General features: G+C 34.4%; 1 protein-coding gene across 3 annotated transcripts in view; it reads left to right on the forward strand.

Moving 5' to 3' along the window:
- LOC125646740 (uncharacterized) overlaps window positions 1-14391 on the forward strand; it is a 149239-nt gene that overhangs the window by 80129 nt on the left and 54719 nt on the right. The window lies entirely within an intron of this gene.

Raw genomic sequence — 14391 nt, forward strand, 5'->3', positions numbered from 1 at the left:
TGAAGCGCACGTGCATGCGCGTGCAAATTGGTAATTTTGACCATGTAAATCAGTTAAGGGTCTCAATATCTACCTATGATATGAATTTCAAGCCATTTCAATGAACAACAAAAAAGTTAGACTGATTCCAAAGTTAGCGTACAAATTTTGTAATGCGCGTGCACGCGCATGCGTGTGCGTGCTGGCAAAATAACTATTATTTTTCATATGTACAAATGATATACTATCATCCTATTTAGGTTTTATATCGCTTCCTTCAATATTCTGATTTTCCATTTTTTGTACCAAAATTGCAATGCACGTGCGCGCGCTTGCATGCACGTGCAAACAAAATGACTATCACTATGCACATCTACAAATGCTATACTATCATCCTGGAAAGTTTCATATCGATCCCTTTTGTAGTTTCTGAGAACACTACCGGACAAAAAAGTACCGGAGAAAAAGAATAATAATAATAATAATAACTAGTACTTATTGTAACGGGGACCGTTACAGATGTTCCCCAAACATTCCCCCATTTCGAAAGTGGTGTCATTTGTTTCAGTACCCAGTGGTTTTGACCATATTAATCTGTGAAGAGTCTGAATATATAACTAATTTATAACGTTCAGTTCATTTCATGCTAAAACAAATCAGTTATAGAGATCTGAAAATTCTACGCACGTGCAAGCACGCACACGCACGTGCTGGTGAAAAATTTGCCTTTGTCGATACATTACAAGTCTTACTACATGACTACAAGAAAAGTTTCACAAAGTTCAATGAAAAACGAGAAATTAACAGCAACTCAAAACTACGAGGAAGAAAATCAATGCACGTGCATACACGTGCACGTGAGTACGACAAAGCATTTTTGTTGATGCTATTCAATAGACATACTTACTATATGAATTTGAAATCGATTGCTTCACTCATAAGAAAGTTATTGGGATTTCAAAATTGTCCAATCAGAATTAAGCGCACGTGCATGCGCGTGCAGGGAAGTGATTTTGAGACTATTAATGAATTGAGAGGCCCAAAACATACCTGCAACCTAATTTTCAAAGCTATTCATTGCAATCTCAAAATGTTATAGACCAATACTTAAATTTAGACGTCAAAAATTACAATGCACGCGCATTCACGCGCACGCGATTTTGATAATGGAAAATTTGTTGACACCATTTCATAGACATTCATATCATAGATCCTCAGGGTAAATTTGAATTCATTTCAGTTTTTAATTCAATAGTTATAACCATTTTTGTTCCCGAAAAATGAAAGAAAAGATATGCACGTGCATACACGGGCACGTGAGTATGACTCAGCATCAATGTTGATGTCATTCAATAGACATTTGATAGATATACTCACAGTATAAATTTCATATTGTTTCCGTCATTTATAAGAAAGTTATGGCGATTTGAAAGTCGTCCAATCAGAATTTAGCACACGTGCATGCACGTGCCGGATGGTAATTATGACTGTACACTTTTGTTAAGAATATCAAGATACATATACAATACAAGTTTGAAAAGATTTTGACAAAAAACAAAAAAGTTATGGTCATTGAAAGAATTGAATATTGAAATGTCAATGCGCGTGCGCCAGCATGCGCGTTTTCAGTTTTTTAAAAATAGATCTGTAGATATTTATAATCTTTACCTATCCTGTAAATATCATCAAATTATCTTAATTTACATGAAAGTTATTAATGGTTTTGTATTATCCAATCAAATTGAAGCACACGTGCATGCGCGTGCAGAATTGAAATTTTGACGATGCCAAACAGTTAAGGGATCCAAGTTATACCTATGATATAAATAGCAAACGATTTCATTGAAAAATAAAAAAGTTAGACGCATTCCAAAGTTTGTAAACAAAAAATCCAATGCACGTGCATGCACATGCATGCATTTTCAGACAAAATGACATTCGTTCCGCACATCTACATATGCTATACTATCATCCTAAAAAGGTTTCATATTGATCCCTTGAGTAGTTTCTGAGAACACTCGTGGACAAAAAAGTCCCAAGAAGAAAGAAAGAATAATAATAATAATAATAATAAGAAACAGAGTAAAACCAATATGTTCCCAAACTTCGTTTGGGGAACATAATAATAAGAAACAGAGTAAAACCAATATGTTCCCAAACTTTGTTTGGGGAACATAATAAGAAACAGAGTAAAAACAATATGTTCCCAAACTTTGTTTGGGGAACATAATTATGCACTTAAGATGAATAAAATCATTAAAATATGTAAATACTTGAACTTTATATGCATCCTAGAATACATGAATAATATGTCCAGTCAACGTTAATCATGATAATCGTCGGGAGTACAAAGTTGTTCAAAAATATTATACATTACGCTGTCCAGAAAAATGCTAATCTTCCAGGACTCGCCTATAAGTCGGATATAGAGTTTTGGACCAATTGTTAGCTCCTTATTGTTGATCATATACAGTACTTATGTAATTATGATGATGTAAAAATATTGCGCAATTTTTTTCCTTCAAATTTTCTATAACATGATTTAATAGTTTTATCCGTTTAGTTTAATAGTTTCATTTTAAAACAATACACATAAAAGACACATACAGTATGTTCCAAGTTATTTAAAAACCTTGTCTATATTTTCGTTATTTGTGGAGAAGCCATAGCTAAACTGAAATATTTTTCTATGATGTAAAAACAAGAAGACTTAACAGATCATATTAAGTATTTCTATCTGTTTATTTAATACGTAACAGTAATTACTGGGATCCTCCTGCCCAGGTAATACGCTGAAGATCAGTATAAATGACCCAATTTTACGGTTCACAGACAATGTGCACCAATGGTGGTCTATATATATAGAGAGAGAGAGGTAATTAACACTTTGAGATAGAATTTCATAGTAAAACCACGTGGCAGATGGTGATGGCGAATTTGGTGTTTTAACGAAAATTTTAAGTAATAGGATAAACATTCGTAGAAAAATGTGGCATTATAACGAAAATGGTGATACATATACAGGGTTCGAAATTAACTTTTTCAAGCACTAGTCCGTATGGACTAGTGACTATTGATGTTCACTAGTCCGCAAAGCATTTCACTAGTCCGTCCAGTATATCATATGAAATGATCTTCATATTATTCAATAGGACATTTAATCAAACCAAACACATCACATTTGCAAACAATTCAGACCACCATACTTTATTTTGCATTCAAGATTTTTAGAAGCATGCATTAACGTCCGAGTTAATCATGTAACCCCTTTTATAAACATCCATAAGTGCATTCAAGATCGACGTTCCCGTTGTTCTTGTGCTCAGTTCTTGGAGTCACAGGAGTTCAAAATTTTATCAATCAAGTCAATAGAATTTACTCGATTGTCCAAGTCATGAGCTATATAAGTGTATATTTTATGAACTCCTGTGTTGATAATGACAAGAACATGTGCGCACGAGCGTGTTCTTTGACCACACTTACTTACAGAGGTGGTGAGTTCTTGCACCTCGAACCCGTTCTCATGATGCGTACTTGGCGTTCAAAATTGGCAGGAATTTGTACTCGTGTAAAGAACGGCGGTCTCAAATGCACTCCATGTGTTTGGAAGATCAGCATGTCATTGTCAAGCAAAGACTTTTAACATGCAGGTAATTGACCATAACTTCAAACATCTAAGAGACTCAGACAAGTTTGCAAAAATCTTAACCAATTCAGTATTGATTTCCGGATTTTCACTAGTCCGTACGAACTGGTGCTATAGAGAGTTTACTAGTCGACATATTTTTAGGTCACCTGAGTAAACTCAGGTGACCTATTGCAATTGGTTGTCATCCGTCGTGTGTTAACAATTGAACATTTTTAACTTCTTAATAACTACCAGTCCAATTCTTTTCAAATTTGAGGCATCATTGGGACAAGGGGACATAAAATTGTAAATTTCTGGACTCCAGTACCCCTTGGGCCCTAGGGGCGGGGTAAAAACTGCCCAAAATAGACCAATTTTCAAAAATCTTCTTAAGAACCGCACACATGCATGTAAGAAAAACTAAATGCATAGTGATGTAGAGCAGGAAGGCCTCTACCAAAATTGTAGATTTCGTGATCCTCAGGGTAGGGGTTCTGACTTGGTATTTAGTGTTTATGTGTAAAACATTTAAATAACATCTTCTTTAGTGCTATTGATACTAATTTGATACTAAATGGATAGAGCAGGTATAATTCCCTTACGGAATTGCAGCATACTTGAAGTACATATGCAGCACAGAAGCAGTTCAAAATCCCAGCACACTTTCAGTACAACTCCAGCATTACTGCAAGTGTGCTGCATAACTTTTAAATGAAAGAATACATGGAAACAGCGCAATTGCAGCGTGTTTCAAATATGTAAATTGGGACTGCATTTGTACTGCAAAAAAAGACTGCTGTGCAGTATATCCTGTCTTGCAGCACATGTGCTGACTTGCAGTACAGTTGCCATATGTACTGCTCTGCAGTATATGCTGATTTGCAGTACAGATACCATATGCACTGCTCTGCAGTACATGCTGACCAGCAGTACTACTTTAGTACTGCAAAGCAGTACGCCATACCAAATATGGACATTGGTTTGCAGTGCAGTTGCAGCCCGTTTCAAATATTTAAATTAGGACTGCATTTGTACTGCAAAAAAGACTGCAAAGCAGTACGCCATACCAAATATGGACATTTGGTTTGCAGCGCAGTTGCAGCCCGTTTCAAATATTTAAATTAGGACTGCATTAGGCTGCAAAACTGTGCTGCTTTAAAGCACAAATGTGTTCTATATAGTGCATTGATTACTTTGCGGAAGATTTCAAAATGTAAAACAACAAATGTTCTGTATCTATTAATGCATATATATTCTGGATTAAAGTCATTAAACATACATTCATAAATGAATACAAAGACCCTGGTTCAGATAGCAACATGATTATAAAGATGTAGATCTAAATATACTAAAAAAAAAAATAATAAAAATAACTATATCTATAGTATGAATGTATTCAACTAGGCTCAATTCAATCTGTCATCAACCAAAAAATTAGTGCAATAAATTCTTGTACACGCATATTGAAATCCATATTCCTTATGCGTCCTATTTCAACAATTTACACCGATTTACCAGCCTTCATGCCCATTGGTCTCCACTCTCCTTGACTTTATTTAGGCCTACTGATCAATTTTCTGTACTCAAATGGCCACTAGTACCTGATAATTAAATGTAAACATGTTTTGAGAACTACCTTAATAAAATTAAGAATTTTGATATTAAAAGATCTATTTGTAAGTTACGGATATCAGCTCATAAAATATAAAATTAATGATTGAAGTTGGTAGATAATATTCTGGTATTACTATAGGAATGAACAAATATGTAACAAATGCAACTCCAGTTCATTAGCCTGCTAGGATAAGATTCATTTTTTGATTAAATGTGAAAAAGTTTGTTGATGAAAGAAAATCTTTTTGTTGTGCTATAGATAGAAGTTCAATTTTTTACTAAACTTATGATGAACAAAAATTCATTAACATATTATGTTCTGAGGAACCATCTATTCTAAATATAGCTGGAAAATTTATTTTGAACAATACATGTATTTGCATGTAACTATGTGTTATGTAATCACTTCTTTCTTTACTGGTATATGTACAGTAGGCCTATTTTTATATATTTCCGTGCTGCCCCTTGAGGGCCCTTAATTGGAAAATTAAATATGCTCTATGTTCTATGTAATAAATATTATCACAGCAATCAATGTTTGGCTATGTCCTGACCAATGACAATGGAATGCATGTTTACGTTAGCCTATGCCTATCTGTTTCCATATACACTTACCTAATAATGTCGGTGCACGTTGAAATGCACTTTTCATTACTTCGAAGTTGAATTAAATGTGCTTTGTATGACTGCTCTGTTACACATTTGATCTTGTACAGACCGGGTCACAAATCGGTTAGCCATTCTAGCATCGATACTCCGATCTTTCATCTGCTTCAAATAAAAGCGCGCAGCTCAGTGTTTCGGCGGAAATCAAAGGGTACCTCGATCGGCTAATTCCGTATTTCCTACTTTGAGTGATTGAGCAATATATGCTTTATTGTGAAGACGAGGATATGACACGAAACGACTGAAGAACGTGAATAGCAATGGCGGACGACGTAAACAAGATTTAGGTGTCGCTAGAAAACCAGTTGATGAGCCGTCTACAGTCAGTGTAAAAGTTGAAATGTAAGTATGAATTTATAGATAAAGTAAGAGCATGCACACATTACATACATTAAAACGTTGAATTGGGGTCGAATGAATCCAGCTGCCCTCACCACTTAAGAGTCATGCCTTATGTTGTGTGTTGTAACCATGTCTTGCTTAAAATATAGATGTTTTTATTTGACCCTGAGCTGAGCCTAGCGAAATATGGACAAAATCTCGTCTTGAATATATACCTAGTCATGAAAGTAGGTCTAGATCTATTTAAGAGGCACCGTCCTTTTTGGTGGTTTGATTACATTTCTTTCTTTTTTTTGAAAGATGGTTATACAATGTTTTATATTATAATCTTGATACAATATATGGTTATTAGCTACTGTTGTAAGTATTAATTAAGTAGGTTTATATGTATTCAACCACCTTGTGTTGAACAGTAAAACACTGGCCTGCCATTTCATGTTGTAATATTATATTTTTCAGGAAATAAACCTACCAAGAACTGCAATCTTTTTGAAAGAGCTTAAGAGTCCCCCTGTTCCCATCGGGCCTACCTTCAATGACTGTGACACAGACGTATCAGTTCTTATAGGAAGGGATTATACTCAAATACATATTGACTGCTGTGAAGTTTTGCTTTTTCAAAACAGACTGAAAGTGAAACCATGATGTTTAATGAAACCTCAATTTTCTCTATATTCACTTGTGCATAGTACGCTATATAATTATCATTCAGTCTGTAAAAAGGGAAGAGGTGATTGACAGTTTTCACTGCAAGGATGCAACAATCAACCTTGTTCACTCAGGCAATTTTGGATACTCATTTTTGTGGCCACAAAATTTTCTTCATGATAAAACAATATAGACAATAAATCACGATATACTAGGAAAACATTTTTTTTTTAATTTTTTTTTTTATATATATAAAAGAGAATGACAATGATGAATTGGTTTTAAATTGATGTGCTGGACATTGAATAATACTAAGCTCAAGACGTGAAACCTTTCTTATATATATATATATGTATATATATTTCACATGAGTATTCCTTGTGACAAAACCTTTCCGTGGGTACCAACATTTTGACCCCGTGACCTTGGAGTTTGACCTACTTTTTGAAAACTTTAACCTTGCTAATAACTTTTGAACAATAAGAGATAGAGCTTTGATATTTTACATGAGTATTCTTTGTTACAAGACCTTTCCGTTACCTTTTGACCTTGACATTTGACCTACTTTTAATTTTTTTTTTACATTGGTCATAACTTCTAAATGGTAAATATTAGAGCTTTCATATTGTACATGAGCATTTCTTTTGACAAGATCTTTCTACTGGTACCAAGATATTTGCCCTTGTGACCTTGGCCATCTTCGGAATTGGCCATTATCGGGGTCATTTGTGTTTCACAAACACATCTTGTTTTATTCTTTAAAAAAAAAACCCAAAAAAACCCCCAAAACCAGCATTTAATTTTGTATTTTAATAGTATTGTATGCTACTTTTAATGATAAGGATTAGGAGCTTTGTCCTAATAATTTTTTACAGTGAAAAAATAATGCAAATAGATCTACAAATGACTGCATATGAGTGCAAGATTAATATGTTCTGTCTGTTTTAATGGCGTTGAAGTAAATGTGTAGACTTCGAGAATTGGTTAATTTTTTTTATTAATAACAAAATATTATTTTGTATGTTTTAACCCTTTGGCTGCTGAGCGCGACTATTGTAGTTTTACACACCTGAGTGACTTTGGGGGATTTCCATTCGTCAAGGTTGTGTGACAACCCAAAATAAACTTGTAAGAATGTTTCTGATCGTTACTTTATGCGTTAGGAAGCTTTCTAGACTTTTCATTACAATACAATGGCAAATACAGAGGTTTAATGTTAGGGGAAATATTTTGAATTGAAGTAAAATGGCGAATGTGAATTGGAGTGATGACGAAGAAGTGTTTCAGTTTTTTAACGACTATAGCGATAATGGATCAGACTTTGAGGGCTTCAACCTTGCAGAAATACAATTGGGGAACAGAAATACGCTTGCACAAGTGCACATGGTGGATTTTGTACCCAACAATGACCGCAATTCTCCTATAGACTTGGAAGAAGGTTGGTCTTGGGAAGATGTCGCGCCTGTGAATTCACCGTTCGTCGGAGAAATGAAATTAAACGTGGACATGGACGATTTTGAGCCTTTAACTTTTCTGAAGCTGTTTGTGAATGATGATTTTATAAATTTGTTAGTTGAGCAAACAAATTTGTATGCTCAAAGGCGAGTAGAAGCAGGGAATGTAAGCCTGGCTGAGTTCAGTCGGATTAAACAATGGCGTCCAGTCAACATGGCGGAAATGAAAGTTTTCCTCAGCTTGATGATCTGCATGGGAATAAGTGCAAAAGAATGATGTGAGCAATTATTGGGCGACCGACGATGTTCAGGATACTCCATTCTTCCGTGAAGAGATGCCCAGGGATCGATTTCTATACTTATCTTGAGTAACTTTCACCTCACAGACAATGACATACAGGTTCCGAGAGGACAGGTGGGCTTTGATCCATTGTTCAAGGTGAGACCGTTTGTAAACCAACTATTGACTGCATTTAGTGAGGTGTATTCACCGGACAGAGATCTTAGTTTTGATGAAGCCACGTGCATGGAGGGGAAGACTAAGATTCCGTGTTTACAACCCAGCAAAGCCCACAAAGTTTGGAATCAAGCTATACCAAGTTTGTGAGGCGAAGTCAGGTTACTGCATTGGATTCGACATCTATACTGGCAGTACACCTTGTACACTGTATGCTGATGCAATTGGAGTGAATGAAGACTGCACTGGAACAACCAGAACAGTGATGGGATTGCTTACAAGATGTGGACTTTTAGACAAAGGACATCATGTCTACATGAACATGTGTGCAACTACTACACATCACCAGAGTTGTTCGGGGAGTTGCGACTGCACAACACTTACGCTTGTGGTACACTCAGAAAAAACAGAAAACGTGTGCCAGGAGCTCTGAAAAGGAACATCAAGCTTAAGGAGGTCTGCTACACCAGAGAAATTTGATGTAGATGAAAAGTGGAGGATATGTACAACAATATTTTGAAGTTGAAGATTTTCAAATTTACTTTATTTTGTCAAAAAATACAGTTTTAGTAGAGGGTAATCTGAAAAAAATTTAAAACCCCTGCTGGACTCGAACCTACGACCTACAGTTCAGCAGTCGGCAATCTAACCTACTGAGCTACTCGGCTAGGTACTTAAATGGAAAAGGAAAAGACAGATATTGCTGATATTGATTTTTTCATCCATGTTTTTAAAGGAAGTCAGCCATTATGACGATGTAGAGTACTACCTTAAACCTTCCCGAGTTATTTTCCGAAGGAATGAAGGGGAAGAAATGCTGGCAGTCAAGTACCACGACAAACGAGACGTGAATATGCTGACTACGATTCACGAAGCGAACATGACAGCCCAGAGTACTCAATAAACGCGACAGGACAACAAATGAGTTTTTTGTGAAACCAACTTGTATTGTGGAATACATTAGTCTAATGGGAGGAGTAGACTTGTCTGATCAGATGGGGCAATACAACACTTGCCTGAGAAAGACAACAAAATGGTATAAGAAGTTATTCTTCCATCTCTTCAACCTATGTGTTGTCAACGCCTACCTCTTGTACAGCAAATTCAACACTCATGACAAGAAGCTAAGCAGTCCATGACTTCAAGATGGCTCTTGTTACAGCTTTAATAAAGGAAGCTCCTGATGTTCCTGAGCCTTCCACCAACAAAGGAAGAAAGCACACAGGAGACAAAGCAGCTCGTCTTACAGAACGTATGTCACTTTCCGGACCACATTCCCCCAAGCCAGATGCTAAGCGAGCTAAGCCGTGTTGGGATTGTTATGCCTGCAATCCGAAGAAAACTGACAGGACTGGCTTCAAGAGAAAGCAAACCACTTTCTGGTGCCCAGATTGCAAAAAGCTCCTCTGTGTTCCTGACTGCTTTCGTGTGTACCATTCGCTACAGCAGTACAAAGCTGTATTGTTACCTGGCGCAGGTAACGAGGACAATAGTGACACAGACAGTGAATAAACATTATCATGTGTGATTAGTATTATTGTGCACAACCTTATATTGACATTATCATATAAAATATAACAGTGATAACCATATCTTTTGAAACTGTACTTCATTTCCTTTTCATTTTGTTACTTTGATATGAATTGTGTTACCTGTCCATAATGTGTAAATAAACTCATAAAAAAAATTTCTTATTCCTGGCATAAACATTGAACAATTTCTACTTCATTGCATGTACCTAAAAGTACAAAATGGTGAAGAATTATGCATTTATTCAACCTGGTATATATTTGTGGTATTTTTCACCTTTAGACTTACCTGTACCAGTAAATATAAAAAATCTGAGAAAATGAAACTCATAATTGAAATCCTTGATTTTTTCTAATGAATTCTCATAAAACTTTTATAAATATATTGTTGCAAATGGCTGAGATATTAGCATTTAAACAATACAAGTATTTATCAAGGATTTCCACTAATTAATTCAACAGTGGTGCCATCTTGGCAAAATTTAAAGCAGAAGTCTAAGAGTTGAGAATTAAAAAAAATGTAATAAATTTTAATTTATGCTAGTAAAAGAAAGATTTTTGCATGTTTTTCCATTTCAATCGAACATCGTTTATATGTACACCTGTTGGGTCCCTGCTGCACGTGTTCTTAAAACAACACATGGGGAGAAGACCCTGTGTGTATATGTTCAACGTGTCAAATACAGGAAGTCAAAATCCTAATGTCTCTACTCCAGGGCATGCAATCTGCTTATCAGCTTACAATTACCTATACCCAACAAATTTTTACCAGTAATTAAACTAGGGTGTTTTTTTAATTCCTTCGTCAAGTGCTGGTTTCCTCGCTTACAACTTACTAATTCATTTTATTACGGTACATATGAATGTCAGCATCATCAAAATCACCCTCTAATTGCATGTTGAATCAAAATTTATCATACATTGTAGAGTAAGGGCACACATATATGACAGGGGTGGCATATACCCCAATTGTTATCTACTTTTTGGTACAATTTTTGTGTATTATGTTAACTCCCTTAAAATATGCATTGCGTTTTTTTCCCTCTCTCTTAGCGGTGGGTATTTTTACCGCCCGACACAGCCGAACACTGCCGACCACCAAAAATATTATGTATATATTAAAATAAATCCCCAAAACAGACCATATGTGAATAAGTCAACGTATTTCATTCATATAATGAACTTATATGTATTAATAACGTGACAGAATACTGTAAAAGTTATGTACAACCACCGCCGAACATCTGTATACTACCGCCAAACACCTAAGATGTGCTTTATAGTATGAAAGGTGGGTATCATGACTCTTGTAACAAATATCACAAATAATTTATGATGTTTTTAGCATTTTATAAAACCTAAAAATAGGAAAATGCAACAAATTTCATGTGTAACCAGGCCTTTTTTTGGAAATACATCAGACTACAGTTTAGCGTTTGACTCCGATCCCGATCCCGATCAAATTTAAGCACATTGCTGATCACCAAATATAAACGAGTACAATGAAAAAAAAATGAATAAATAAAATAATTAAATAAATAAATGTCTATTTCAATAATTCAATGTATCGTTTGTGTTTGTATCAATAACTGTAAAGTTTATGTATATGTAGCTACCGCCGAACACTTGCTCTCCACCGCCGAACACTTTTTCTTTATCTAAACTGCCCTGTTGATACAAGTAGACTACCCATTTACTTTCTTATAATGTGTTTAGTAATCCCATAAATTTCAGGAGGATATATTTACTGGTTTAAAAGTTATGTCATAAAAGAACATGCAAAAAAAGTGTCCCGCGGAGTGTAACCCTTTTTTGTGACATTTTATGCAAACTACAAAATGCACTGTCTATTCTACTCTTACACGATACACTTGTAACAATTTGGAGAGAAAAAATATTCTCTTTTTCATCAATATCATTAACTATAGTTATTTGTCTTTTTTATTTTTTGATTGACATACTAACTGTTATTAGAATATTTCAAAATTTTATATGTCTTCGTTTATCTTAATTTGAATTTGACTCCACTTTTTTGGCACACTGTTTTCCCCTATAATAGCTCTAAAACTTCATTGTTATTTCGGATTTCAAACATTTCGGATGAGCATCACTCACAGAAGAGACATTATTTGTCGAAATGCGCATCTGGTGCATCACAATTGGTACCGTATAAGTTTTACATTAATACAACTTTGAATAATCAAACTTAGATCTAGGTACAATATGGTCATTTATTAATTATAATGATTCAGTGAAGTTGAAAAAAATAAATAAATAAATAACCCGGCCAACAGCAGTCATTTTTTTTTTTAAAATCACCCTTATGCAGCCACTGTCGAACATTAGTAGACTGTTAATAAAATTGCTGATCACCAAATAATGTTTTATATATATATATATATATATATATATATATATATATATATATATTTCATTTCTATATGAAATCAGTTTTTAATTTAGATGCATTAAATAATGAAACAACATCATGAGAGAGAGAGAGAGAGAGAGAGAGAGACCCCTCCTCTAAAATGAAGCTACAATGTACGTTCTTAGCCGTCTATTTCCCTCTAGGTGGTCACGCAGTCATGTATTTTTTTTTTTTTATCAAGTCTGGAGTAGATCCACAGCTACTTCAACAACGTGATTTATACTTTTATTTAAGTTATAATAATAATAATGTGCGGCATTATAGTTGTTATTTGTCAATAGGTTTTGTCCAACTTCGTCATTGTCTCGTCTTGGTAGATTGACAAAAGATTCTTTATATTATTTGAAACACATGCTCTATTTCGTGCTTAATTTTTTTTTATCATAACTTATTTTTAATTTAAACATATTTTATTGAGAAACTCAACAGGATTGGGCAACAGGTAGAGCCTATGTTGATGTTATTATTGTAATATATGTTCTTTGTAACTTATCAGCAGTACTGCTTTTGGTAGTAAATAATACAATACTTGTATGGATAATTTCTTCATTTATTTTTTATTTTGTTTTTGATATCAGTTCCTCATCTTTCCTTTGATCTTTTTACATATATACAAACGTCTGGCCTTAGAGACTTTGTATACTTCTTGTACATGTATATTGTATGTGTATTGTACAGTCCAATTAAAATTAGCCCTATGTTCTATTTGTTATAATAAAACGTAGGGGCTAATTCTAAAATAATACCAGTGAAGTCGTTTCGATTTTATTTTTTAATTTACAAATAATAAAAAAAAAAAATGCCCCCGTAAAACAAATTTCAAAGCGACAGTTTTTTTTAGAGGAAAACTCGAAGAACATGTTCATGCTAAATTTATTTTGTTTCACGGGGGCAGTTTTTCTGAAATGCGGGGATATCCCTCCATTTTAACGCTAAACATTATATAAATCGCTTACAGCTTGATTTAAACTCGAAATAGTTTGGCTAATTTTGTCAATACATGTCTTTCAAACTTATTTTAAAAAATTATTGAATCAAGACATATGTTCCAATTTCTTTTATTATATAAAGTGTATTGAATAACTTAAATTCAATGTCGATCTTTCATGCAACACCTTAAGGGAAATTAACATGAGATGTGCAACACCTTCTTTGTTTCATTTTCCTATTTTTAGGAAAACAAAAATGCTAAAAACATCATAAATTATTTGTGATATTTCTTACAAGAATTATGATACCCACCTTTCATACTATAAAGCACATCTTAGGTGTTCGGCGGTAGTATACAGATGTTCGGCGGTGGTTGTACATAACTTTTACAGTATTCTGTCACGTTATTAATACATATAAGTTCATTATATGAATGAAATACGTTGACTTATTCACATATGGTCTGTTTTGGGGATTTATTTTAATATATACGTAATATTTTTGGTGGTCGGCTGTGTCTGGCGGTGTCCGGCGGTAAAAATACCCACCCCTCTCTTAGATATTCAAAGCCCCAAAAATGTAATTAAAATTTGAAAATTTGGATCCAATTAAATATTTTAACTAGATGCTTTATTTGTATTGATTACCAAGCCGTGTTTGTGTGGCTAGTCTAATGTTGTCTTAGCAGTTTCATGGGTAGAGGTCTGGGGCGT

The sequence above is a fragment of the Ostrea edulis genome, chromosome 6 (assembly GCF_947568905.1).
Source record: "Ostrea edulis chromosome 6, xbOstEdul1.1, whole genome shotgun sequence".
Classification (NCBI taxonomy): domain Eukaryota; kingdom Metazoa; phylum Mollusca; class Bivalvia; order Ostreida; family Ostreidae; genus Ostrea; species Ostrea edulis.